The 25038-nt window shown below is 42.9% G+C and overlaps 1 protein-coding gene across 2 annotated transcripts in view; it reads right to left on the bottom strand.

Moving 5' to 3' along the window:
- The window catches only part of PMEPA1 (prostate transmembrane protein, androgen induced 1), a 273819-nt gene that overhangs the window by 95587 nt on the left and 153194 nt on the right, over positions 1-25038 (bottom strand). The window lies entirely within an intron of this gene.

The following is a 25038-nucleotide window of genomic DNA, read 5'->3' as shown; positions in this document are numbered from 1 at the left end:
AACACACATACTCAAAATATATACACACACAGATGTACCCCACTCTTTTTCCTGCAACACTGTCTAGATCCACCAGCTATTTTTGGATGCAACCTGAAATAGAGCAATACAAATTCAAGCTAGGCAGCACTAACCTGCATCTGCAGCATCTTTTTGCAGTGACACTGATTAATCTAATTAACCACTTGGAGGAATTTTTTCACACTACAGCAGCAGCAGCCCTTCTATTTCCTGTATAAATTCCTTATTTACTGATGTTGCATAGTATTCTTGATTCAGTGTATTCTCCTTTTTATAACAGCACTGACAATTTGATTTTTTTTTTTTCCCTGAAGGACAGAAAATACACAGTTCATTTTTCTGCAGTGAAGGTTGAGAAACAATCTGAACTGAAGAGACACGGCTGTTGCTCTGGAGGTTCAAGCTAACAACACCTCTTGTATTAAACACTGTGTACATGTATCAGTCAGAAATTTAGGCTTGTCCCAAGGTGACACACTTGGAAGAGTTAATTCCTGAGAAGCAGCAGCTTTGGAAAGGTGCAGGAAGGAATGTCTTGTCCTCAGGGCAGGAGCAGCCAATGGAGCTGGGTGCTGGTGATGTAATGCCTCAAACCTTGTGCATCATTGGTTCTGCAGATATTAGACTTGATATGATTTTGGAGAGTTTGGCGAGAGGAATTTTTGCAGAGGAGCCTGTAAATTTCCCTGCACCAAGGACATTTTGATTCAATCCCTCAGTGTTCCTCGGCCGGGGAGAAGTTTGCTCTAACAACATTTCTGTCCTGTGTCTTCCTGGTGCTGTTTAGCTGTTCTGTGCCCTGCTATCTGGGAGGCATTTCTCTGAAGTCAGACTGTGCAGGAATCACTTCTCCAGCCAGCCCATGAAATTGAAATGAATTTCTAATAAAAAGCAGTTGTTTTTTCTCTGACTCACCTCTGAACTCTTAATTGTTTCAGGCACCAGCTTCCATTCCCCCAGCTTCTATTACCTTCCTGGGGTTTTCATCTGCCCAGTCTTATTTCTTTAGCTGATTGCTGCATGAGGAGATGGCTGACGATGTTTTAAATGAGCCTGGCCAGTCTGGGCTTGCTCTGGAGGAATCTGCTCAAAGCACCTCGGTGTCAGTGAGCTCCAAACACGTCGGGCTCCTGCTGCAGGACTCGCTGCAGCTGCAGCCCCCGAAGCTGCCGGACCACTCCAGCAGTTTGTTTGAACTTTAGCCATGATTCAGTCACAGAACCCTCTGAGAGTCTCATCCTTTTTCCTCATCCTCCCCTAAATGAAATAAAGATTCTCACAAAACCTACAGGGGCGATAAAAGCCTCTGTCAAAGCAGGGAAGAGGAAGCAGGAGCCACAGGAGACGTTCAGAGGCTGGAGATGCAGGAACTGATGATGCTGAGGTCAAGGCAGCAGCGCAGGAAGCCCAATCCAGCCCCCAGAGCTCTGGAATCTCTCAGCAGAGCAGCTTCCCCTCCTTCCCCTGGGCACCCCGAGGAGCCCTGCCAGTTGCCAGAGGCCAAAGATCACACAAGAGCTGTGGAGAGCAGAGTTGTTCCAAGATACAAACGACTTAGCACTTCTGAGGTTTGCTCCTTTTCCAAACAAGAACAAAAACCTTAAAATCCTGAATTTCCCTGAAAACTATAGATAATTTTTTAGTCAGGTTTTTACATTTATTTCAGTAAACCCAAAATGTATGTTTTGATGCAGACTTTTAAAAACATGTAGAAAAAAGATGTGATTTACTCTGGAGAAAATTAAAGGGGAAATAATTAATTCCAGAAATGAAACTTTTCCTATTGCCTCCCATTTCTGCCTGAAATAAAATAAAACTTTCAATGAAACTGGGTCAGGTTAGTGGCTTGTTTGAATACATACCTTCCCTTGGCCAAATACCTCAATTTTTTGGACAAGAAGAGCACAAGGATGAACTGAAACAAACTTTGCACGTCCTCTCCTTGTGCTGTGCAGTCTCAGTTACTTCTACACAGGGATTATCTCTGGTGTACCACTGTCTTCCGTGTCTGTGTAACACAGCCTTAGAAACCTTTCAGAGAATGAGATCTAAAACTAACCTAGAGAGTCTGTTCCACCACCTAACTCTCCTAATAAGCAGAAAGCTTTTCCTAATATCTAATCTAATTTTTTTCCCAGCAAATTAAGCTGATTTCTTCCTAAGCTGATGTCCCAGCTCCAGTAGAGAAGGGAAATAACTAACTATCACCCTCTTTAAATCAATCTTCTCCACAGCACTATGTTGTTATCATGCCCACCCTTAATCTTTTGCTCCACACAAAACCAATCCACTTTTCTTCAATCTTTGCTTCTTACTCATGGTATTTAATTTCAGCTAATTCCTGTTGTGCTTTCCTTGGGCTACCTATTCATTTGGCTCTTCAGTATGGTGCAAAGTCTCTTTAATGCTGATAAGATTGCTGTCATTGCATGGTAAAGAAGGGAGAGATTTCGTAGCAACCCAGGGAAACATGAGGGATGAAGAGCACAGCTGAGCACTGTTCCAGTGCATTGCACACTATGGCTGGGTGAAGTGCTACCAGGTAATTTCATTTTTCTGCATGCATGGGATGCAGTCTGTCCCTGCTCATCTCAATCATCCTTCCCAGCTGAAACCTCTGTTTGCATCTGTACCAAGTTGGTAGGAATTTGCTGCCACTGGAGAACAATAATTTCTGATTACTTTTTTTGCTCTACTGAGCAAAAGGAGGTTTTGTTTTGCTACCTTGATGGAAACAGAGCTGCATCATTTCACTGCTGCCTCAGCACAGGTGTAAGTGTGAAGCTACTGTACAATAAGACGACTTTGAGTCTAAAAATGCCCCTAAAAAGCCCCATGCAGCAACTTTGTCTAACACTGTGCTCATGGACTTTGACAAGGGATGTTGGAATGCAATGGCAGTGACATCTCTGTTCTGTGAGCCACGGTCACCTCTCCAAGTAGCAGCAATACCTTCTCCTTTCCAGACCTTTCCAGCTCTCAAAGAGGCATTTTGTGCTGGCTTTGGAAAATCACTGTTGCCACAAAGACTGAGCTGTGCTGGAGCTCCTGCTCTCCCTGCACGGAGAACTCAGGGCTGGCTGTGCAGGGTGTTTGCTGGGTGGTTTGCAGAAATGCAACTTGCTTGTGACAGCTTCCCAAACCTCTGAAATAACAATGACAGCTCTGTTTGGAGGGGTCTTGTGCTGCTTTGCTGAAGAGAGTCCTTCCATTTACTTGAGGAAGTTTGAGAGAGAGCTTTTGGTCTAGAAGCTCTTGTTTTGCAGCAGCAGCCAGCAAAACACAAGGAATATACATGGACATGGGGAATAAAAGCCTATTGGCAATTTGAAAATAGGACTATTTCCAAATCCCCTTCTGATGTGGCACTGGAAGACAACTGATGGGCAACTCAAAATGCCCTGCCAAGGACTTGTTCTTCCACAGTGTGTTTGGAAAGCCACCCGAAGTAACCATGCAGAGCTGTCAGCCTGTTCCCAACCCTCTCCAGCCTTGTCCCAAAGGTGCCTGAGGAGCATCTGCAGCTGGCTGAGGGTGACACACAAACCCTTACTGCAGCAGCCCCTGGAGCTGAGCAGCCCCATCCTAAAATCCATTCCTGCACTTCTAGGTGTTGGCAGATCCAATCAGCCATCAGTGCCAGCAGCCCCTCCAGGAGGACACCCCAATTTCAGATGTTGAGATGTTTCACTGCCACCATCTTTCTTTACAAATTGCTCACATTTGAGAATAGAAAAATTCCACTCCGCAGGACATAGAGTGTCAATTTAAGTGTTAATTATATTTGCATATCAGAACATAAGCTCCAGTTTGTAAGAACCTGGGTGTCCTTAAAGTATGTTGTAATAAAAAATTGAAAACAGCTAGTGTTCTTGAATCAATTTTCACATTTATAACTTTAAAGAATAGTTCCCTCTTCTATCTCATTTTGTCAGCTCTGTATGGCTTTGTGCTTGCCTTGTCATTTCATCAAAAAAATGTCAGTCTGTAATTTGCAATGTTTCTTTCAAATAAAACCAAAATGCCCCAAAATAACAACAATGAAAACAACAACAACAACAACCCAGAAGCAAAGTCTCAATGATGTATTAAACTATGTGGGAATAGCAATTTGAAAAAATACATATAACTTATTTTATCAACTATAAAGAAAACTGTAAAGACTCAAACTATAATTGTGAAGATAATATCCTACTGCTATTAATGGCTGCTGATGGTGGCATATACATTACTTCTAATTTTCACAGCTCATTTGCATCATAAATGAAACACAGAGAGTCCTGTGGAAGATACTATAGATAGCACATTTATCATAATATCTGAGGGGTTTCTCTGGAATCACAGAAATTGAACCTTACATATATATGATTTACTTGATTGGACTGCAAAATTTCAAATCTTTCCAAGGTCATTACACTAATGGGAAGCACAAGGTTAAAAGATGCTGACTACAGACTTTGCAGAACCTTTCCAATACCTTCTAAGCACTCATTTCTAATTCCTAAAATTACTGACTTCTTATTTTTAAGCTTCTCCAAACTCCCACAAATCCCAGGAGCCTGTAGCAGTCTTCCAAACCTCCAGCAGTACATTTACTTTCTTCTGAGTTAACTACTAGACCTAATTAAACAACACTGTCTCATCTGAGTGGATGATATTCTTACAGTCTGAATACAAATTAAAATTCCAGTTCTGTTAACATTCAGGTCAGTTAATCAGAATAAATCTCTTTAAAAACTGGAAGACTAAAGTGGTTTCAAAGTCAATCAGGCTCTTGAATCGTTTTTAAGGATGTCCTTTGTAATATTCTCTATTGGTTTCCTTTAAATAATAATAATAATAAAATAAAAGAGATCCCAGTTCTCAGGTCAGCTTAATTCAATGAAAGAAAAATAGAGAATTTTACATGAAGGGTTGCTAAAGAGCTTTGGTTTCCAAAGGGCAGGCACGCAGTCCTGCATGTTCAAAATTGCACAGACAGTTGCCAAAACAGCATGTGCAAATTAGACATCGTTCACATAATGAACTTGTTAGAAGACTAATTCAAGATTTGCATGTGGAAATCCAAATGTGGAGCTACAATATTCCTGGTGAATGCAGATGTATCTATTAGCCTGTGTATTTTAGCAGATGTTATTTTGAAAACAAGATCCCAGGTCCTCACAGTACAGAAATTAAAAACCAGAGACTGCAATTTTGTGGAGGGCTTTTCTCTTACACAGGACATGATACCAAAGAACCAAAAATGTTGAGTGCTCCTCTCACCCTCATCATAGATTTACTGTGTGAGCTCAGGGAAATTATATTCCTTTTACCTACCCTTGTTTACCTATCAGTGAAATGGCTTTAATATTCTTTATCTGCCATCGCAGGCGCACTGTCAGACTCAATTAGTGTTTGTAATTCTCTTTAAGCTCTGCAAATGATCGTGTGTTTTGGAACACAATTCAAACTTGAATTGTTTAACCCAACCATTTTCTTACGGCAAATGCAAATCACTTGGCAACATTATTCTAGTGTTAAAGAGGGGGGAAAGAGTGAGAAGGAAGCAGCCAGAGATCCAGGTATCCTGGAAGGCTCAGAGGTAGGCTGGGCCTCCACAGCTGGAATTGACACTTTGGTGAGTAAGGAGGCTTTAATTGAGGGTGTGCAGGAGAATGCAGAAAGCAGAAGCTGCCCTTTTATCCATTAAGTGAGAAAACGCATTTGGTTTGGTGTGGTTGGGATCACATCCCTCCCACTAATCCTTAAAATGGTGAGTTTCAAAATGGACATGACATGGGTGCTGGGTTTTGGCAATGCAGGGATGAGAAATGCAAGCTCTGCTCAGCATTCCGTTTGCATATTGCTAAAATCCATATACCTCGCTGCCCAGGGTTTAGGCCCTGTAATCACTCCTTTGAAAGTGCAGTGCTATTTTCAGCTTTATCTTCATTTTATTCTCATCAGAAATAATTGCTGTGATTTAGAGACTGTCTAATGCCCTGTCGTTATCTCCAAATCTCTAGTCGTATGCTGGCATCCAAGAGTGAACCTAAAAGCTGCAGATTTTCAAGTTGCAGCATGTTAATCTCTCTGAGTATGTAGAACGATCTCTCTAATTGAAAAGATTACTGCAGCCAGGTTTTATGTGCATGTTTGCATCTGAAATCCAGCAAATGCTGGGAAAGGGAAAAAAAACCCACCACAACACCAAAATAACCTTGATGCAAGTATTGGTTTTGAACTCAACAACCACATGGGATTTGGCCTGCCCCAGTGTGCTCTCTCCATAAAAACTGAATGTGAATATTATTCAAATCACCTTGTACGAAAAGAAATTTGTGTTCAGGGAGACTGGAGTGTAAGGCCAGTGAAATCTTGAGTTTTTTCTAAGACATTAGCAAGCATTTTGTTGACTTCATTAAGAATAAGACATCACTGCTGGGTGGTTTGTGCTTTAACTTCCTACACTGACACAGGAGATGTAAAGCAAGATGCTAAGCCTGACTCAACTCTGATTGAAAATTAGCACAGACCTTAATTTCTGATGGAGCAGGCTGCAAGAAAAGCAAGAGGAAAATGTATTTCACAATGAAAGCCATAGGATGTCTTTGTGCCCATCAATAATTTATTTATTTGTTGCACCTGTTTAGTCAGCCCTTCCTACGCTTTTTGTACCCTCCCCTTCCCAGAAGATGTCTCCTGAAGGATGTGCAGAAAGCACAGCCCAACCCTTCCTGAGAGAAGCAGCCCAGTGTCTTGCACAAGTAACCTGGCACAATGCAGCCATTGGCAATAACTCCAGAGCACGCTGAGCCTGCTTGGTGGAACACCTGGAGATGTTTCTGTGCATCCCACTGACTTCTGCTTCTCTCATCCAGCCAGGGACGAACACATCCTCCCATCTCACATCCTTGGGAGATTCCCAAGGAATCTCGTATAAGCAGTAAAGGAGAAAAGCTGTAATATGGTTTTGGAATGGGGCTACACATCACACATTCATGTGTTTTCACTTATTCTACTCCTACTCTGCTTTCAGCTGGTTGGCAATACCCAAGGGTGTGGTTTGTGTGTGAGATTAGACAGGTTGAGAGGCAGGCTTTTATCATTGTTCCTGCAGTGCATATGATTTTTTAAAAATGTGTTCCTACTTGTAATTTTATCACTTGGTTATTATTTCACAGTGGTTTTTATAGCACGTTTTACTGCAGTAGTCTTGTGGGTATTGGTGTTAGCAATCGGAGAGCAGGATCCTGCCACTGCAGCCTGCCTGTGATAAACAGGTACGTAGGTGGCTAGTGCAAATTGGTATTTTCCATCTGTGGTGGTGAAATCTCAAAAGATGCCTGGTGTCATTTACTCAAGAGCCACCTGCATGATTGGTGACTATTGGAGACTTCCTGAAGACGTCTCTAACACCAGCCCAGGCAGACGGCGAGTGCTGCTGGAAAGAGCTTACAGGCAGGTTAGCTCTATTATCCGAATTGGGTCACTCATTCCTAATTATTTATAACCTCTGTCTGCAGTGTACTGCACAGCATGAGGAGTGCTTTGAAACAGGAAACTTCTTGGACATCAAACTTGTGCTGTTTTGTCTCAGGAGGAGTCCCTACGCAGAGTCCCCCTCGGGCACGCAGCAACTGCCGCTGGTCCGCTGGGCCTCGGGGCGAGTCAGCATTGTGGCTGTGCTCCCTCCTGACCTCCACCAGCCTCAAGAATAACATTGGCAGGCTCCTTGTATAGCTCCCGATAATGAGGGCTCCCTCATTACCAAGTCTAATTATCAGAGAGTGATTGTAGAGGACACAACCTTAACATCCAGGCTTTCCTGACCCTTTTCTTTCCCTGGTTTCTCTGGATGCTTCACCAAGTTGAACTGGCAGCGTGCAGTTAAACATCCTCACTGAGCATTTCCCCTCAGTCTCACACCAGCAGTCAGCTGAAATCAGTTTGATGAACCAGTGGGCCAGCAGGAGAGGAACACAGCATATTAGTCCTAAAGCTTTCCTGGATAAAACGTCCCAGAAAACTCTGGCAAAAAGAATCTGAGTGGGACCCTGAAGTTATGGGAGGGGAATTAATGGATATTTGCTGGGTTTACTGTAAGGAAATCAATGGACTTGCTGGAGACTGGGTGATGGAACACACAGCTGGTGGAAGGGACAGCCAAAGATCACTATTTTTCTTTTAAGCAAATCAATGTGTTAATTGGGATTCTGGTGGGATTCTGAAGCTGCTAATGGAGGCGGGGGCCAGTGGAGGATCATTAGTCTTTATTGTAAGCAGTACAGTTACTTAATTGGGGTGTGACTGTGGTGCTGAAAGAGAGAGCAGGAGAAGAATGAAAAGTGATTTTTAAAAGCTGTCACTTTAAACTTTCCCTAATTAAATGAATTTATTTAAAAAGCTAAGGGGAGATACAAATTGTTTCTCCTTCAGCTCTTTGAACTTGGGGAGATCTTCACTTTGATGAGACCATTTTTTATAAGGCAGGTTTTTCCAGCTTTCCAACCCATCTTAGGGAGAAATTAAGTCATGCTTGGAAAGTTACCATTTATCAGAGCCTTCTGACGCTGATGGTAAGATGAGCTTAGGTCTTCTCCAGACACCCTTACGGACACAGTCACAGCTCCATCCTTTATTCCAACTTGGAATTTTTTATGGTTGTGCAGTTTCATAGGGATATTAGGGCTGTGCCTCAGACCTAGATTTCCTGCCTAACTGACAGATATCCCTTTGTCCCACCCTATGGAAACCTTCAGGATAGATTAGGCAGTAAATCTGTAGAGTGTGCAGAAAATCAGGACAGCATATTTGTGCCCTAGTGTGGACCAAAAGAGCTAGACACAAACCTTTATGAAACTTTCATACTAATTATAATTTCATGTCGACCTTTCTGAAATTCTACTTTGCAAACAGAGAGCTTATTTGTCTCATTTCTAAAAATCCAGTCCCAGTTTCAGGACAGAACAAACTTTTGCTCGTAACTTCTCCCCTGGCTTATCTGACTGTGAGAAGCTCTGAGCCTGTCCATGCTCAGGAGTCACTCAGGAAACAGAACAGCACAAAGAGGAGCAGATTCATGCTCAGGCCTCAGCCTGCCCTCACAATTCCAGCAGCCAGGAGTGGGGAAGAGCTGGTTTATTCTCACTGAAAGAGAGAGATTTCCCTTGGAGAGCAGGTGGAGGAATGGCTGTTTCTGTGAATGCATTAAAGGATTTCTCATGAAGGGGATTTGCAAAATTGTACTGAAAAATTGTGGAAGAAAACATTTGAGGGTAGATTCAAAATTTAATCCCCCCCTCCATTTTAATGAAATGAAGAGAACAATTTAGGCTGAGTAAAATCTGTCACTTAGTTTCAAGTAAAAAGTGTCATTTCACTTGTAAGCATTTAAAAACTAAACCCAGGTACATTTCTGAAAGATGTACTGTTTCATGTTAAAATGTTGAAAGGGAACATTTTGACTTGCTTAAATTTTAAGAATGAAACAACTTGTTAAGCTGAACACGAATTCACAAAATGTTTCAGTTGACCCAAATCTGTTTTCTTTAGAGCAGGATGTTCTATCAGAATGTATCTCCCAGTGCTTGCAATAAATCCCAGAAGTGCCCTGTTCACCACACAGAATTAGACTCAAGTTTTTCTCCAGCTACCTCCCTGATCCCTGCTCAGAAGGTATTTGCTTTTTTGTTACTGTACAAACCATCGCTGGACTTCTCATGGATTCCCAGTTTTTAGGGCAGCTTTTTCTTTTTCCACTGAAGCAAGTAGCATCCACGTTTACCATGATGTGATTCCCTAATCATCTTGTTGAATGTTGAAAGGAAAGCCGGCAGACTTTCTGGTGTTGCTAAAAGCCCTCAGGCCAGGCTGGCAGATAACAGCTCTCTTATTTATTTGTCTAAATAAGCATACAGCATGATGGATAAGCTGTCAAGGAAAAATCAAATCAGTGGGGACATAGCTTCAAGGGAATTACTCACTATCTCTGCCAGTTCTGCTGCGCTACTCTTAAAAAATACAAAAATTAACATAGTTGGTGATAAGCGCCAGAAATTATATTTCAAGAATAACAGTGATATTTTCTGCAGAACATTTCAGCTGGAAGGGTCCTGAACTACAGCACACCATAATCACACAGATAATTTTAGAGAGTTATTTAGCCCAGAAGTGAAAGCAGAGTATGTGTGTGAAACTGCAAATGACTCCAAGTAGGTGACTGACAGGAGGTGAAAGCAATTTAATTGTTCCAGATTATTATATACTCTTTATATATATTTGTATGTGTGTGTTTGAGAAGAAAGTACGGGGGTTCCTGAGAACCTGAAAGCTTTTCACAAACTCATAAAACCAGACATTGTAGGAAATGAACTTGATCCAGAAAAGAAAAGCTACTTTTAGAAATATCACTTCATGTCTGGCCACAAAGTAATTAAGTTTCTTACAGCTTTCCTGTCCAGATGAGTGGCTGGCACAAAAATAATAATAACTATACAGTAATAACAGCAGTGACTTGACACTGAAGGGAACAGGCAGCAGTAAACAACTTCCAGTAGAAGGGTCACAGAAAGGAGAGGTGGGAGTGTGTGGTAGGGTAAGGGGTAGGAAGTGCATGTGCCTCTGAGTGGGTGGGTGTTGGAGGAAATGTAAGGGAGCAGAACAGAGACTTCTTAACAAAACAATGCAAAACATCTTGCCTTAGAGTTCAATTCATAAAAAGAATATAACTGAGTCATATTCTTTCCACTATTCAGTGTGTGCGTGTGACATAAGATGCAAATTCCGTGTGTGATTCACAGAATTAAATGTCAGTTTAACAAAAGTCTACAGGTTCTAAGAGCTGGCTCAGGTCAGAACTCAGCCACTGCAGGGAGGTGACTTTTCTGTTCTATCTTGTCCCTCCAGAGGCAGAACTTGGGGGCCTGGCACAGACCAGGGTCACCCACCTCCTGCAGTTTGTTTAGTGCTTTCCATTCTTTCTGGCATGAAGGGAAGAAACTCGTCACATTACAGAACCGGATCTGCAAAACTCATCCAGCTCCACTGGAGTTTTCCATGAACACCGATGGGCATCGGACCAAGCCACAGAGGACAAAAAATGCTTCAAATATGAGTAAAACTGCAGAACATCTTTTCCCAAACATCTGCCAAAATTCTGATGCCTCTGTTTAGTGAGTACGTGTGCCATGACTAAAACTCAGAGAAACTGCAAGTTCAAGTAAGGTGGCATCTCCCAAAAATCCAAAGTGTGAGACTGGAAGTCCCTCAGTATTAATTATTTCTGGGGTGACATTCACCTCAAATTGGATTGCAGTGCAGTTACACTGTGAATGAAAGCACATGAACGATGCCTGCTGCCCTTGGATGGAGCATTTAGTGGCTTTTTTCATAAATTTAAAGTTATTTCTAACTCTGATGCTGATTAGAAAATACTCCTTTTTCTCAAGAAAATTGAAATAATTTTTCTTATAGTCATATCTTCTATTCAAATATTCATCTTTAAACACATTCACACATATGTATGTTTGTGGATTGAACATGCATTCTGTCTTGCCTTCATCATATTCCACATAATCCAGCCCTATCCTGGTGGCATGGGGAACTACTTTATCAAAATAACCAGTGAACAGCTACATATGATGTTAAGAGGAAATGATAAAGTCACACAACCTCCCTGCTTTGGCAGTTTTGCCTTTGAAAGATCCTTTTTAGGAAAGCTGCTGCTAAGGCCATATACATCCATTCAATGCAGAAGCTGATTCTGAATGGGGAGATTCAGAAACCCATGAACATCAGAGTCCCATCTGGGGCTCAGGTTCTGCTGCATGTTTGGATCTCTCTCTGAATGGTTGTAGGACATGGAGAGAGGCTTGGAAGGGCCTCTGAAGCCATGGAGAAAGGCTTGGAAGGGCCTGCAAAGTCCTCGAGCCCATCTGCTGCTGCTGTAGGTGAGGACAAAGGGTACATTCCAGCAGCAGCCAGGGCAGTGCTGGGAGGCTGCTCCACTTGGAAACCTCGAGTTCATCTGGATGGAATCACCCAGCAAACCTTCAAGGGTCACTTTATTTCAGCCATTGAGAAGGAAACTATTTCAGGTTCAGCTCATGGGCTGCATTAGTAAAGGGCACCCTGAGGAACTCACACTGCCTGGAGAAGCTGATCCACAGCCTTATTTCTCTCTCCTTTTGTTTTTGCTCCTGCAGCCCTTGCTTGGTTATGATTCATCCTCAGAGGAGGAAATGAAAGTGCAGTAACTGTTGACTTTTCAGCCAGGGAGGCATACAGTTTATGGAGCAAAAACTCCAGCAGGAACAGAAGTGGGCTGAACTATAAACTGACTTCAGATGGAATAAACAAAGGAACAAAAATATCAGCAGCAAAGAGCAACAGCAAGGTTGAACTCCAGTTCGGTGTTTGGCCATCAGAGGGTTACAAGCCAAAGGAGTGTTTGTGTGAGGCTGCAGCAGGGACTGCAGTAGAAGTACATCTAGGAAAATACCCTGATGGCAAAATCTCCTTCATTTGTCTTTCACTTTGTGTCTGGGCATAATGAGGATACTTCATCTCAAATAGTGAAAAAGGAAGTAAAACTTGCAAAAGGGAGGCCTGCTGCAATCTCTGAAAGACCAGTAGACTACCAGAAGGGAAGAGGGCAAACTTTCAGTGGGTGCAGTGTTTTACCAGCACCCTGAAATATCTGCATGCCTCCACAGACATTTTGATCTATCAGCTTCAAATGGTGGCTAGAGAATCAAGCACTTCTTATTGTGTATTTCCACTTTCCCAAACTTTTACCAAGTTCTGACAGAATTGTTAACTCACTCTGCCCTCTCAGGTGTAAAGGGGAGCATGGCACTATCACTGGTTTGAGATGCTGAGGAGCATGGCTGGCAGGGCAGCTCTCTTCACCTGAGGGCTACCAGCTCCGAACGAGTCCAGCAGAGATGAAAGGTGCTTCCTCCATGAGGGCAGTTTGGCATCAAGTGTCCCTCCCACAGGTACACTGAGGAAGCTGTCTGTGTGCTAGACAGCAAATTGTCAGGAATCTGAGCAGACAAAACAGCACAGATGAATCAAACAAAATCACCTGCTGAGCTGAGATCAGCAGCTCTCAAACCAACTGCCTCTGAGCCTTGAGGAAAGGGGGAAAATTACTTCTTGGGTGCCATCAGTAGATATTTTATTTTTAAAAAAGGAATGTAATGTACCCACCAAACTGAAAACTGCCCCAGAGAATGATTAGGAATATCCTGTACATGTTTAAATGAACCTAAAGCAAGAAGTGATGAGTCCACATCTAATGCTGTCCACTATCAACACTGCCATCCAAGTGATATCCACCTTGTGGGGCTGAACCAAGGAATGTCTGCCCACACTCCTGGACTGCCCAAGGAATCACAGCAAAGTAGCAGGAGTCACTTGCTGTTATGCTTGTGAAGCACAACCTTGTGCTCTGTAATGAGTGACCCAGCAGCAGCCACAGGCCCCAAACACATCCCATCTCCAGAGCCCCCCACGATCACAAACACGTTGCTGGTCCCAGACCCGCAGGCACTGAAGGCAGTATCTGCTCTTAGAGCTGCTGGGTCTGTGTACAAACCAACCCATCCATCTCTCCCACAGAATTTAGGGGATATTACAGTTCCTGTGGCACCACAGAGAAGTATGAAATCACTGTTTGCCCTGGCTTAGAGACAGAGACCTGAAACACAAGAGGATAAAGTGTCTGCATGACAGTCAGGCGGGAAGTCCCTGGCAGGCCAAGGGACTGAACCCACTTCTTCCATCTCCTCCTCTGCTGCCTGACTTCTGGCTGCCTTCCCCATGCAGAGGGAGACTGATCCAAACCCACCACAGATCCCTGGCAGAACTGGAGGTGAGCTCAGGGGGCCAGTGTTCAGTTGGATGCCCCCAAAAGTGAACGGGGCTGAACCTCCCAGTCTCTGCCAAGGCAACAAGAAAACACTGCCTGACTTTGGTTTGCTGCTGGCTAATTACAAATGGGAGAAGTGAAATGCACTCCTTTGCCCTTAGCATCTGATTTAGAGAGAGGAAGGTCATTAAAATCATGACTGCAGTAGATCAGCCCTGAGCACAGCAAGAGATCTCTGACATGAAACTAAGCCAGCAGTGCCTGCCCAGGTGGCTCCCCCAGTAATGCTGAGCTGGGAGTCCTCTGCAGGCTGAGACAATGCCAGAGGCACATCTTGGCCTGGGGAGTGAAGGGGAAGAGAAGGATGAGATTTTTAATGCAGTCAGGAATAGGATTCTGGAAAAAGGCCTCAAGCAAGAGACATGTAAATGATATGGCAGAAGGTCAGAGACATAGGTGGGTTGAAAAGACACTGGGACCCTTAATTTTTCTGAGCATCCCTCCCACCCCCACAATTTCTTCTCCTTAAACCTCAATTCCCTGCCCCATTGGGATACACCACTCAGTTACAGAGCCCACAGCTCTGTAAGCTGCATGAGAAGAAGAAGCTCTGTAGCTCAGAAGTTGTATAAGAAGCTTTGAAATCCTGGAAATAATGGTCTTATCTGCAAGATTAGGGCAGCTTTCTTTCTTGAGCCCACTCATTTAGAGTAAATAGGATAGTGGGAAAAATCCTTTAGTTGTAGATCTACAGGTAAATCAGAGAAAGTACTTTTCTATTTAGTTTGTATTTTGGAAGGTGCTTCCATTACAATTGCCACAATGATAGCAGCAATAACAAAAAACCTATGCAAATTCTATGAAAAAATATAGAATTAGTCATGGAAAAAAAAGAAAGAAACTCCTTCTGGTCTAACTTAACCTAAAATTTCAGCTTCGTAGTAGTCAGTTTTAACAAAACTTGTATTTCCATGACATTTTGTTGTAAATTCCAATGGGAAGGGAGGAGAAAATTTAGAACAAAGATTCTCTGAAGCCCTTACTTTGTGAGAAGGGATGTGAAGCTGAGAATCTCTCAGTGAGAGTGACTTGAAGCCAGCCAGGGTGGACGTAGTCAGGAATTTCTGTTCCTCTGAAGGGATGCTGCTCCCTCCAGCACCTTCCCAGCAAGAGGCACTGATCGCTGCCAGCAAGTAGAGGATAAAAGCCTGGAGCAACAATTTCTCAGAGCTGGGTTCAAAGAGTTAATTGCTGGAGCCTGGGCACACTTGCCTGAACTCTGGTCAGCTGAGGGCCCTGGGGCTGGGTGCTCTCCAAGTGGCCAAGAGCCAGGGCTCCAGCAGGACCTTGCTGAGGTCAGTCCAGTCTGTCCGAGCCCCACCTCGACTGGGAGCCTGCTCCAGGGTCATGAGCTCTTGTCCAGCAAGAGAACAGCCAGCAAAGAACTGCTCACAGAGCTCTGCAGCTCTGGGGAGAGCTCTGCAGAGCTGGGGGGACTTCACAGGTGGGAGAAAATTTGGACTTGTCCTCCAAAAATCAGCTGAAAATCCTGAGGAGCTCCTCTTCATCAACAACCCTAGAGAGTCCCTCTCCCTCTATGGGACCTCTGGCAGACTCAGGGACCTCTGGCAGATTCAGGGACCTCTGGCAGAATGTTGCCAGCTCAAAAGGGATCTCCAGGCATAAAGAAAGCAGGCATAGCCCATGTGCTCACCTGCAAACCAGGAGAGAGGGTGGGAGGATTTTTTTCCAGTGAGGGTAGATTTCTTTTCCTCAATTTTTTTCACCTATCAGAAATATTTATGCATAAATGTGAATTTATGGCACAAAAAGAGAAGAAAAATTCTAAGTATTTCTGCTGAACACACAGCAGCAAACACACATAAAAGAATGGACCCTAACACAGATGCCTGTCCCATCTTTCCCTACAGATCCCCTAGCTGGGTGACCTTTCCTATGCTCTGTGTTGGAGCAATAACAAGTGGTGAGTTCCACGTGGTGTGAGGAAACCATAATTCTTGGAAGATAAAGTCAGGCTGACTGATGCAATGAAATGGGAACAGGAAACATGGGGACCTAAAGCTCCCCATGTTCACACTGTGTGCCTTGGTTTGGGAGACTTCTTCAAAGATCAAAAAAAATTCTTGTAGTCCTTGCAGTCCCTCCAAAATATTTCAATTAATCCAAACCCCATTTTTCTATCCCAAAACAAGAGATTTTTCATTAAGTCCTAGACAGAACAATATTCTGGCATGAGGAAATCAATGCTGATACTGAATATAGAATGCAATACAACACGATGTTATAGTGAACAGGATTCTTGCCTTTACAAAACTTCTGATTATCTCCTGCTGAATCAGACTGAGAACCTCATGGCTACAGTTTGGGCAAGTAAGCTGGAAGATTTTTTTTTACATAAAAAACATCTTTGCAGTTGAGTCCCCCAAAAGACAACATCTCTATAAGTGTTTCCAAGAAATACATGGACACTGAGGTATTCAGCAGTAGCTTTACTTAACTTGAAGTATGATTTTAAAAGTATTTTTTAATACTTATTTGGCAGCAAAGCAAGGGGTTCTGATAAGCACCGTGTCAGAACCACCCCAGCAAAGGCACAGTGTGGGCCCCACATTGGCATTTAGTTTAGTCTGGGGCTGGACCATAGAAAACCTGCCTGAACCTCTTAAGAGAACATTTCAAGGACACTTTTAGGCAGATTTTTAATCACAAGAGGGGAAAAAACCCAAAGTATTTGAATTATTTATCCCCGCCAGTGTATTTTTAGAGAGAAGAAGTTAAAATAAACTTTATCTGTAGGAAGCCTTAGCCTGATTGAAACCCTCTCCATCCATTTGGAGTCCTGCTAATAAGCCATCCAGACAGAGGGAGCATTCTTCTGGAAAGCCCGTTTGGCACAGCAGCCTGCAGCAAGAGCTGAGCAGGCAAATCCCACGGCAGGGGAGAGACAGCACTTTTTGACCCAAACAATGTCTAGACAGCCTGAAAACAGATAAATTAACAGGCAAGCAGCAGCAGCATCACCCAGCAGCAAAGCAGTGGATATTTGTCACCTCAGTGATGGGTTAAATGAAGACTCAAGGTCCCGGTATAGTCTTTATGAAACACAATGTGCTCCAGCTGTCTCCCTCCCTCCTCCTGAGCTATTTACCGTGTTAACAGCTCCATGCAGAAAGTTCACTGCCATAGGACACATTTCCCATCTCTTACAGACTGCCCTAATGAGGCAGCAGGATCAGAACAAATTAGTGGCAGAATTCCCCCGTCCCCTGGCTCTCAGTGAAGGAACAAACATCCTTCCCTGCTGCACATGCTGCAAAATCTGAACCTGGCCATTCAGATGAGAGGAGCTTGCTCAGCCTAATGGTGTACCAATATTTTTAAATGCAGCTCCTGCTCGAGGATGCTGCGTTTGCTTTGCAGCCCAACTCTCCTGTTGGAGAAAGCACATGGTTTGCTATATATAGTGGGGCTTGAAAAATCACTTCCGTTACTAAACCAAGCACAAATAGTTTCAGATGACACTTTTGGTAGAGAAGATCCGTGATTTCATGCACTGTGTTTACTGAAAATTATGCACACACAAATTACCTTAATGAGATGCAAACCTTGTCATCTGCACTTAGTGCACCAGGAAAAAAAAATCTGGTAGCTGCAATGATAGTATATTTAACATACAGAAAATAAATAGTTTGTTACATCAATGCTGTCAAAATGAAACAAGCCAAACTGTGATTAAAGCAGTTATCATTAAACCAGAGGCTGACTTCCAGAGCTGTTGTGAAAACAGCAAAAGAGCAATTTTCCTAAGTGCATTTCAAGTGATTGAGTAAAAATTGAACTTATGGTAGACTATGTTATAGAATACTACTTAAAGTGTTTGGATGATGATACTTCATAACACAGAAGCCTCCATGCAGTACAATTTTAAAGCTTTTTTGTTGCTGAGCTTTAAAGCATATTAAAGATGGTGAGACTTTTTGTCAGTGAGACTCAGCCCCACCATTCTCAAACATGACAGCAAGGAAGTTTTGTCCCTGTGAGGTTCCTTGTGTATAGAAAGAGATGGAAGGGAGAGACGCAGAACTTCTTATATCATACAAGATGCATGTCTTGGCTCCTGCCAAGCAATATTCTGTGCATCTTCAGTATGGCAGGAGCTGTAAACATGTTGTATAATCACATAACTGGGCTGTGACCCATTTGTTAGCAGCATAGGAAAAATACATCAAAGTCACAGAGAGTCTCTTCAGACAGGCCTCAACAGATACCCATCTGGTAATAACCCCAGACTGTGAAGGATGGATGATTTATAGAGGTGTTAAGGAATCCTTCTTTTTATGTATATATAAATCCCTGTTGAAACTCTGTACTGATTAACTATGAAGTGCAAGGAAAATATAAGGAAAAACAACGCATTGTTTTAGAAACAGTAGGGGCTGGAGCAGTGTGTAAGAAAAGATTGTGACCATACTAGAGCCACACGTAGTGCTGAGTATTCCTGAAGATCACAGAATCATCGAGTGGCCTGGGTTGGAAGAGACCTTAAAAATCATCTTTTTCCACTCCTTGCCATGGGCAGGGACACCTTCCACTGTCCCAGGTTGCTCCAAGCCCCGTCCAGCCTGGCCTTGGACATTTCCAGGGATGGGGCAGCCACAGCTGCTCTGGGCACCCCGTGCCAGGGCTGCCCATGCTCACAGTGGGTTATTCAGTACAGAATGTGTCATTATCAGCAAAGAAACCCATTTCATGCTGGAGTATCCCATTTTTTTGCCAGGCACATACAAACACAAGACGGTAGCCCCTTTCTTAAAAAGTCTGCAATCTCAGTATCTCCTTAGTAATTTAAACAAGGGTGAATACTGAAAGCTGAGTGCATGTAGATATCTTTTCTTGCCATGAGTCCAACCTCACAGCATGGATTTTCTTCACAGCACTATATTCTGTTTATAATAATTACTTTGCTTGGGGCCCTTCCCTTACCCAAAGCTCTTTTGGATTTAGGGAGGATACATTAGTGTTGGTATCTTCTGTAGTCTAGACTTGTAAGTTCCTACTCTGTTGTTACACTGCTCCAGTGGAAGGTTTGTAAGTCACACTACTTGTCAAAGTTATGAGGATGCTGAATCATTTTTATTAAGCATCAAAGTCTCCCCCCCACCTTTCATTTCTTTTACTGAAAGCTTCATTAGATTGCAAAATGGCACCTCTGTGCTCAGACAGGGCTGTGGGCAAATCAGGTTCTTTCCTTTGTTAAATCTGATTGATTTATTGCACATATAAAATGAGCAGTAAATGTTGAAGATCTAAAAAGTTATTTAACAAGTGTCTGAGTGGAATGAAAATAGCTTTCTAAAATAGTGCAAATACTTATCATAAGCATATTAAAGAGACTTTTCATTTTCAGACGTTACCAAATGCCCATAAATTCTTAGATATTCAAGCAGTCAGGCACCTGAGGAAGCTTAGGATAACAATTATGAAACATGCTGCTCAAGAAGCTCTTTACAACCCTGAGTTCTGCAGCACTTTAGGAAGAAGGAAGGCACCATTCTACTTATTTAGTAGCAGGAAACAAGAGGCAGACAAGGCTTGACTGGTGTGAGATGGAATATCACCTCAAGTCTCCCTCCAGCCAAGTCAGAGGGCACGTGCTGGACATCACTGGACCTCCAGATGACTCCAGAAGGACTCTGGACCCTTCTTCAGGCAATTGTCAGTGATCTCACTGATTCAGGATTGTGCTCTCTCATTAAACCACTCAGCACTCGGTGCCTCCATCAGCTTGCTGAGCTGGTTGGGAAGAGAGGGCACTTTAGAGAGACTCCCATCCCTCTCTGCCCTCTGCAGGGTGCTGCCTCCCCTGGGACAAGCTCTGAGATCAGAGTGCCTGTCCCTTTCCTGGATAGATCCTGGAGCAGGGAACCTTCCTACAGGCAGGAAGATGGGTGTGCCCTTGGGGCTCAGCCAAGACTTGGAGGAAGGAGAGGAGAAGACTCATGGAGCCACAGCTTGTAAATGAGCAGAATGTGCCTAACAGAGACTTAGGGAGAAAAGCAAACATGGAGGTGCAGCTGAGCAAAGCTTACTTCCTATTTCACATTAGTTTTGCTACTGGTGCCTTGTCCAACTTCAGATTTACTGTGCTCACAACCAGTTTCTTTTCTAATTTCCACTGACTACATAATAGAAGAAGAGAAACAAAACAAAAAGGAAGAGAAATGTGTCAGAGATGAGAAAAGACTGAAGAAAAGAGAAAAATTCAGTTGAGAGGTGGCAGAGGACATCTAGGGATTATGCTCTCGAAAAAAAAAAAGCTAAGAGCAGAGACTTTCATAGCAACTGAAGGGGAAAATAATAATAAAAAAAAGGCACAACAAAAAACCCTGTCTCCTGTGGTGAAACTTCAGTGAAATGCTATTAAGGATAAATCTTTTATTGTATTGTCCTGCAGGCAGTCTGGTAAAAACTGTATTCTCAGCAGAAATGAACTCTCCCATTATAAAAAAGGAAAAACTGTCTGCTTTCAGGACTGGCTCCATGTAATGGCTGCTGAGGTACCCACAAGGGGATATCTGGGAGCTGCAGCAAGGAAAAGTAGGTCCAGATATTTCCTGCTGAAATAAGGTCTTCTGACTGAGAAGAGACATCAGAAGTGTTTGCCACCAGCTTCCCATGGGCTGTCAAAAGACTGCAGCTCACATAAAAGATTTAGCCCATGGAGAGCATTTGGAGAGGAAATAACTCCCTTTGCAGTGATTTGTCAGGGCCTCTTTTAACTGGGTCTTTGGCTGAGAGATAGGGAAAAACACTGGCCAAATTAGCCTTGGTGGAGTTACAGAAAGGAGAGATTTGACCCCCAAGCTATGGAAGGGAGAGAAAAAGTTTTCCAAAGGAAAGGGAAACACAAAGCTTTTTAAAATGTTGGTCCAGAACAAGAAGTCTCCGTTCCAACGAGAGGTGATGCTCCTGGAGGTGGGCTCCTGGTTTAGCCCATCCTCCCCAGCAGTGGTACCTACAATGGCCAGGAGCCACCCAGCCACCCTGTCCCACAGGCAGCACACGGGCACGGGGATGGAGGCTCAGACAAACAGCACATGCAGCCAAAGAGAGAACCACAAAGTCATAAAATCCCAGAAGAAGATCCAGGAGGGGCTCTCTGGGGACCATTTGCTCCAGTCAGGTTCCAGGCCAGCTCAGGGCTCTCTTCAGCTGAGTTTAGACAAACTTGAAGGGTGGAGATTTCGCTGCCCCTCTGGGAAGCCTGTCTGGGTGCTGCCCCACTCCCAGGGTGTGCCATCTCCATCCTGCAGATTGCTGGTGAAGATATTCAACAGCACAGACCCATAACAGACAACTACATCAGAAAATTCCTTTTCCAGCCCAACAAGTTAAACTTTTAACTCTCACTGTTCCCACTGAAAAGCACATCTTACTGCCTTGTGGTCAAACACTTTTAATCATTTCATTCTAATTTCAAGCCCTCAAGACTTCATGACAAATATGCACCTGTTTGTACCAGTTTATGCCTGTGTCCTATAACAATCCTTATTTTCCCTGGGCAATGTGAATTCCAGGCCTACTGCTGTCAGAAAGTGGCACTTTCAGACTTCAAATAGCTCCTCTTAATCACCCATTCTAGGCCTTTTAAATACATTCTTCAAATTATAGGTTTGGCACTCTCAGACTTTGAACATGTGAGGAATTTACCTGAATCAGTTTTTATCCATTGCCTCATAGTTCCAAACCTTTCCATTATTTAGGTCAATTTAGCCTCACTCCCTCCTTCCACTTAGATAAAAGATCCATTTTCTCACTGTATTTTTTTTTAACATCTCACACCTGAGACATTTTTGCTGCTGCTATACTGAGCAAAGAATTGCTTTATCTTTTCAAGGCACTAAAGACCACTTTTAAAATCTTGTGTTCATTTGAAATTGCAGAACTGCTTTCTGTTTGTGTGCATTATTATTATTGCATTACAGAACAGGCTCAGATCATGACTGCAATCCCCCTGCAGTTGGAAGTGTTCAATCTCAAGTTTCCACAATTCTGTGAACTTACACATTTCTTTACATATTACATGGTCCTAAAACCTCCTTTGCTGATTATAAAATGCTATTCTGATTGAATCTTTCCATGTAGGTTTTGGGTCGGGCTTTTTTTTTCTTTTTTTTTTTTTTTTTGGCTTGTCTCTCACCTTGGAAAATAAAAGTCATTGTTACTTTTATAGCCTGTTTCATTTTTAGGGGTGCAGCAGGGATTGCAAAGCAGGATGTTGGGTAAACTAGAATTCATAGTTTATCCCAAAGTAGGTTCCCTGCTGGAGCTGGGTTTAAATGTATTTTTTTGTATTCAGTATGATTAATTCTGATGCCAGGGGATTCTTGGTACATTTCCTAAGGATAAATCCATGGGAATTGCAGTCAATTGCTTAAAGATGATTGTTCAAAGTGCAAAGCACTAGGAAAAAGGCCTAAAAGTAAAACATGATCAAAATTCTGCTCTAGCTGTAGCCTGCAGAGATTTAGGGGTCCTGGATGTTTTGGAAGCAGAGTTACAATAAAATGAAACCTGCCTCCTAACCCAAAATAAACTGGGACTGAGTAACACACAGTGGCAGGCACAGACTGGCAGTAATGTGCTATAATTATATACAATTTCCTGCACAGAGAGGGATATTTCCAGGTAATTTCTGACTAGCCTTTAAAAACTATATTTTGGGCATTAAAAAACCCTCAAATTTTATTTTAATGAACTTTAAAGCTATGTGACACACTAAAGGCAAACTAAGTCCCACTTGGCACAGCCTGTCAGGTGGAATGGAGGAGAACACGTGGCTGCAGAGCAATGGTTCCAGCCTGAGCCTGGGAGCAGGGAAGGGAATCAGTTCCTTCAGCAAAAACATGGCAAAAACAAAGCTCCTGCTCCCACAGGCTGCCAGGAGCCCCTGATCAGCAGCACCCACGGTGTGTCAGCATCCTGATGCTCTACAAGGATAAAGATGCCACTTAGGCAGAGGCAGCTGCTGCTCCCAGCCCTTTGGAACAGCTGGCTGCACAGCAGACACCGAATTCCCTGCTAAGAAGAGCCTGTTAAAAGCCTGCAGAGGGGAGACAGCAGCAAGGAATAACGCTGGCTATGTCTGTGTTAGCATTTTAGGCCAGGGCAGGAATGTGCTTTCAAAGCAAATCAAAGAGGAGGAAGGAATTGAAACCAAGAAACTTTTTCCAAGCCTCTGCTGGAACAGCTCTGCTCAGTGGATGTGCACAGTGGGGCCTGAGAGGCTGCTCCTATGTTTTCTCACTCTCTCAGCACAGCATTCCAATTCCTAGCACTTGAGTTCTCTCTTCAAGATATTCTGGAAGAGCCAGGTTAAGCCAAAGAAGCCTTTGACTAATTGCTGGAGCAAGACAATAGCATTGTTCAACCATTTCCTGAACATTTGCGGAATGACCTGAGTGCACAAAATTAGAGAGGGTTCATCCTCTTACTTGAAAGCTAATTTCGTCCCTTGTAAGCAGTATTTATATTTTTTGTATGAGGCTTTAATAACAGCCTAGACTCACTAACGTGTAAGTATGAGATGTAAGACTCTGTAGAGCATTTTTTAAACCCTGAGAGAATTGCACTGGTCTGAAAATGAATTGTCTAAAGCCCAGGCACTATAGGAAGCTCCAATGTGGCCTGACAGAAGTGCAGATTGCCCAGCTGAATTCTTCCTCAGTATGGGGTGCACAGACACTGGAAGTATGTGCAGCACCAAGCACTAAGGGACTGTTTATTCCAAGCTTGAGCTATGCTGCAGTTAGTGAAGTTATCAGAATTTTACTGGTCATACAGGTGGGAGAAGTTAAGCCCCATGGTGTTGGAATTATTGATTGAGAAGTCATGGTAAAGTAAATTTCACATCTGAAAGAACTTAAGGCTCAGGAACCAAACTGGCAACTTTCCTCTTACTCAAAAAATTCTCACAAAAAACTTTTAGATGCTTTCAAAGACACATTTGGTCCCTTCACACTAAAGTGGTGCCAGAGCACACATTACAGTCTTGGATTTACCCATAGCAACTAATGAATTCCCTATTAGGAAAAGAATCTTTTTAGTTCCATCAAAATTAATACATTGAAGAAATCTGGGTTTAAATGGAGAACACAGGCTCAGAGAGGTGGAATATCCTCTGAAAGTTAAGCAAGGGTATTTTTTTTTTTCTTTACTTACAGCTAAGGTGGATTAACAGAGGCATATGGAGAAGATCAAATATACCTTGAAATAATGGATGTATAAATCTGCAGACTAAATCTCTCTTGAGTACTGGACAAGAGAGAATATAAAAATGTGGAGATCATTTACTGAGGGAATATAACACTGCAAAGCCAGAGGGGTTCTAGGATCTTCAATATTTTATAAGAGGAAGCTTAAAGCTATTTTAATAAACCATTGAGGCCAGTTTTTAAAAAATGTAAATGTACAACTGTGCACACAATCTGCATATGCAAATCACCACAATTGGACAAGCAAATCAGATAACTGCATGCAAATATGTCTACTCACTCCATGCCTGTGTCTACAATGGTAGTAACTGTGCATGCAAATTAGGTACACATTTTGTACACATAAAGGTGCAGCTTAAGTGGCATATGGCATGGAAATATGGCATCCAATGTAACAAAAGAGGGAGAAGGAAATAGTAGGGGATAGAGTTAGCTGTAAATAATAACATGGAGCGAACACAAACACACACACATGGATCTATAAACACAACATTATCAAAAAGAAAATACATGGGTCTTTTAGTGCTTGAGGAACTGAAATGACACACATTGTGTGGAGAAGGCGTCTGTGCAAGCTAAAACAGCTTCCCAAGGGACCCCGTGCCCATCCACAGCACAGCCTAGGATGGCTTTTCAAAGCCACACCAGCCTCTCCCTGGTTTGACTCAATGACCCTCTCCTTGAGGAGAAGATGGAGTTCAGTGTCTCTTAGACTGACACAGGCTGAAGACTCAGCTGCAAATGCTGCCAAATGAACATCAAAGGTGGTGGTGGTTTCACGTGACACACAGACAGATGTATTCAAGGAAAAAGGCTTTGTAACTCTTTTGTCTTTCAAAAGTATTGATTTTGCTTCAACTACTT

This window comes from Vidua chalybeata, chromosome 17 (assembly GCF_026979565.1).
Source record: "Vidua chalybeata isolate OUT-0048 chromosome 17, bVidCha1 merged haplotype, whole genome shotgun sequence".
Lineage (NCBI taxonomy): Eukaryota > Metazoa > Chordata > Aves > Passeriformes > Viduidae > Vidua > Vidua chalybeata.
The sequence above is the reverse complement of the archived record's forward strand: the minus strand, read 5'-3'. Positions and strand labels throughout refer to the sequence as shown.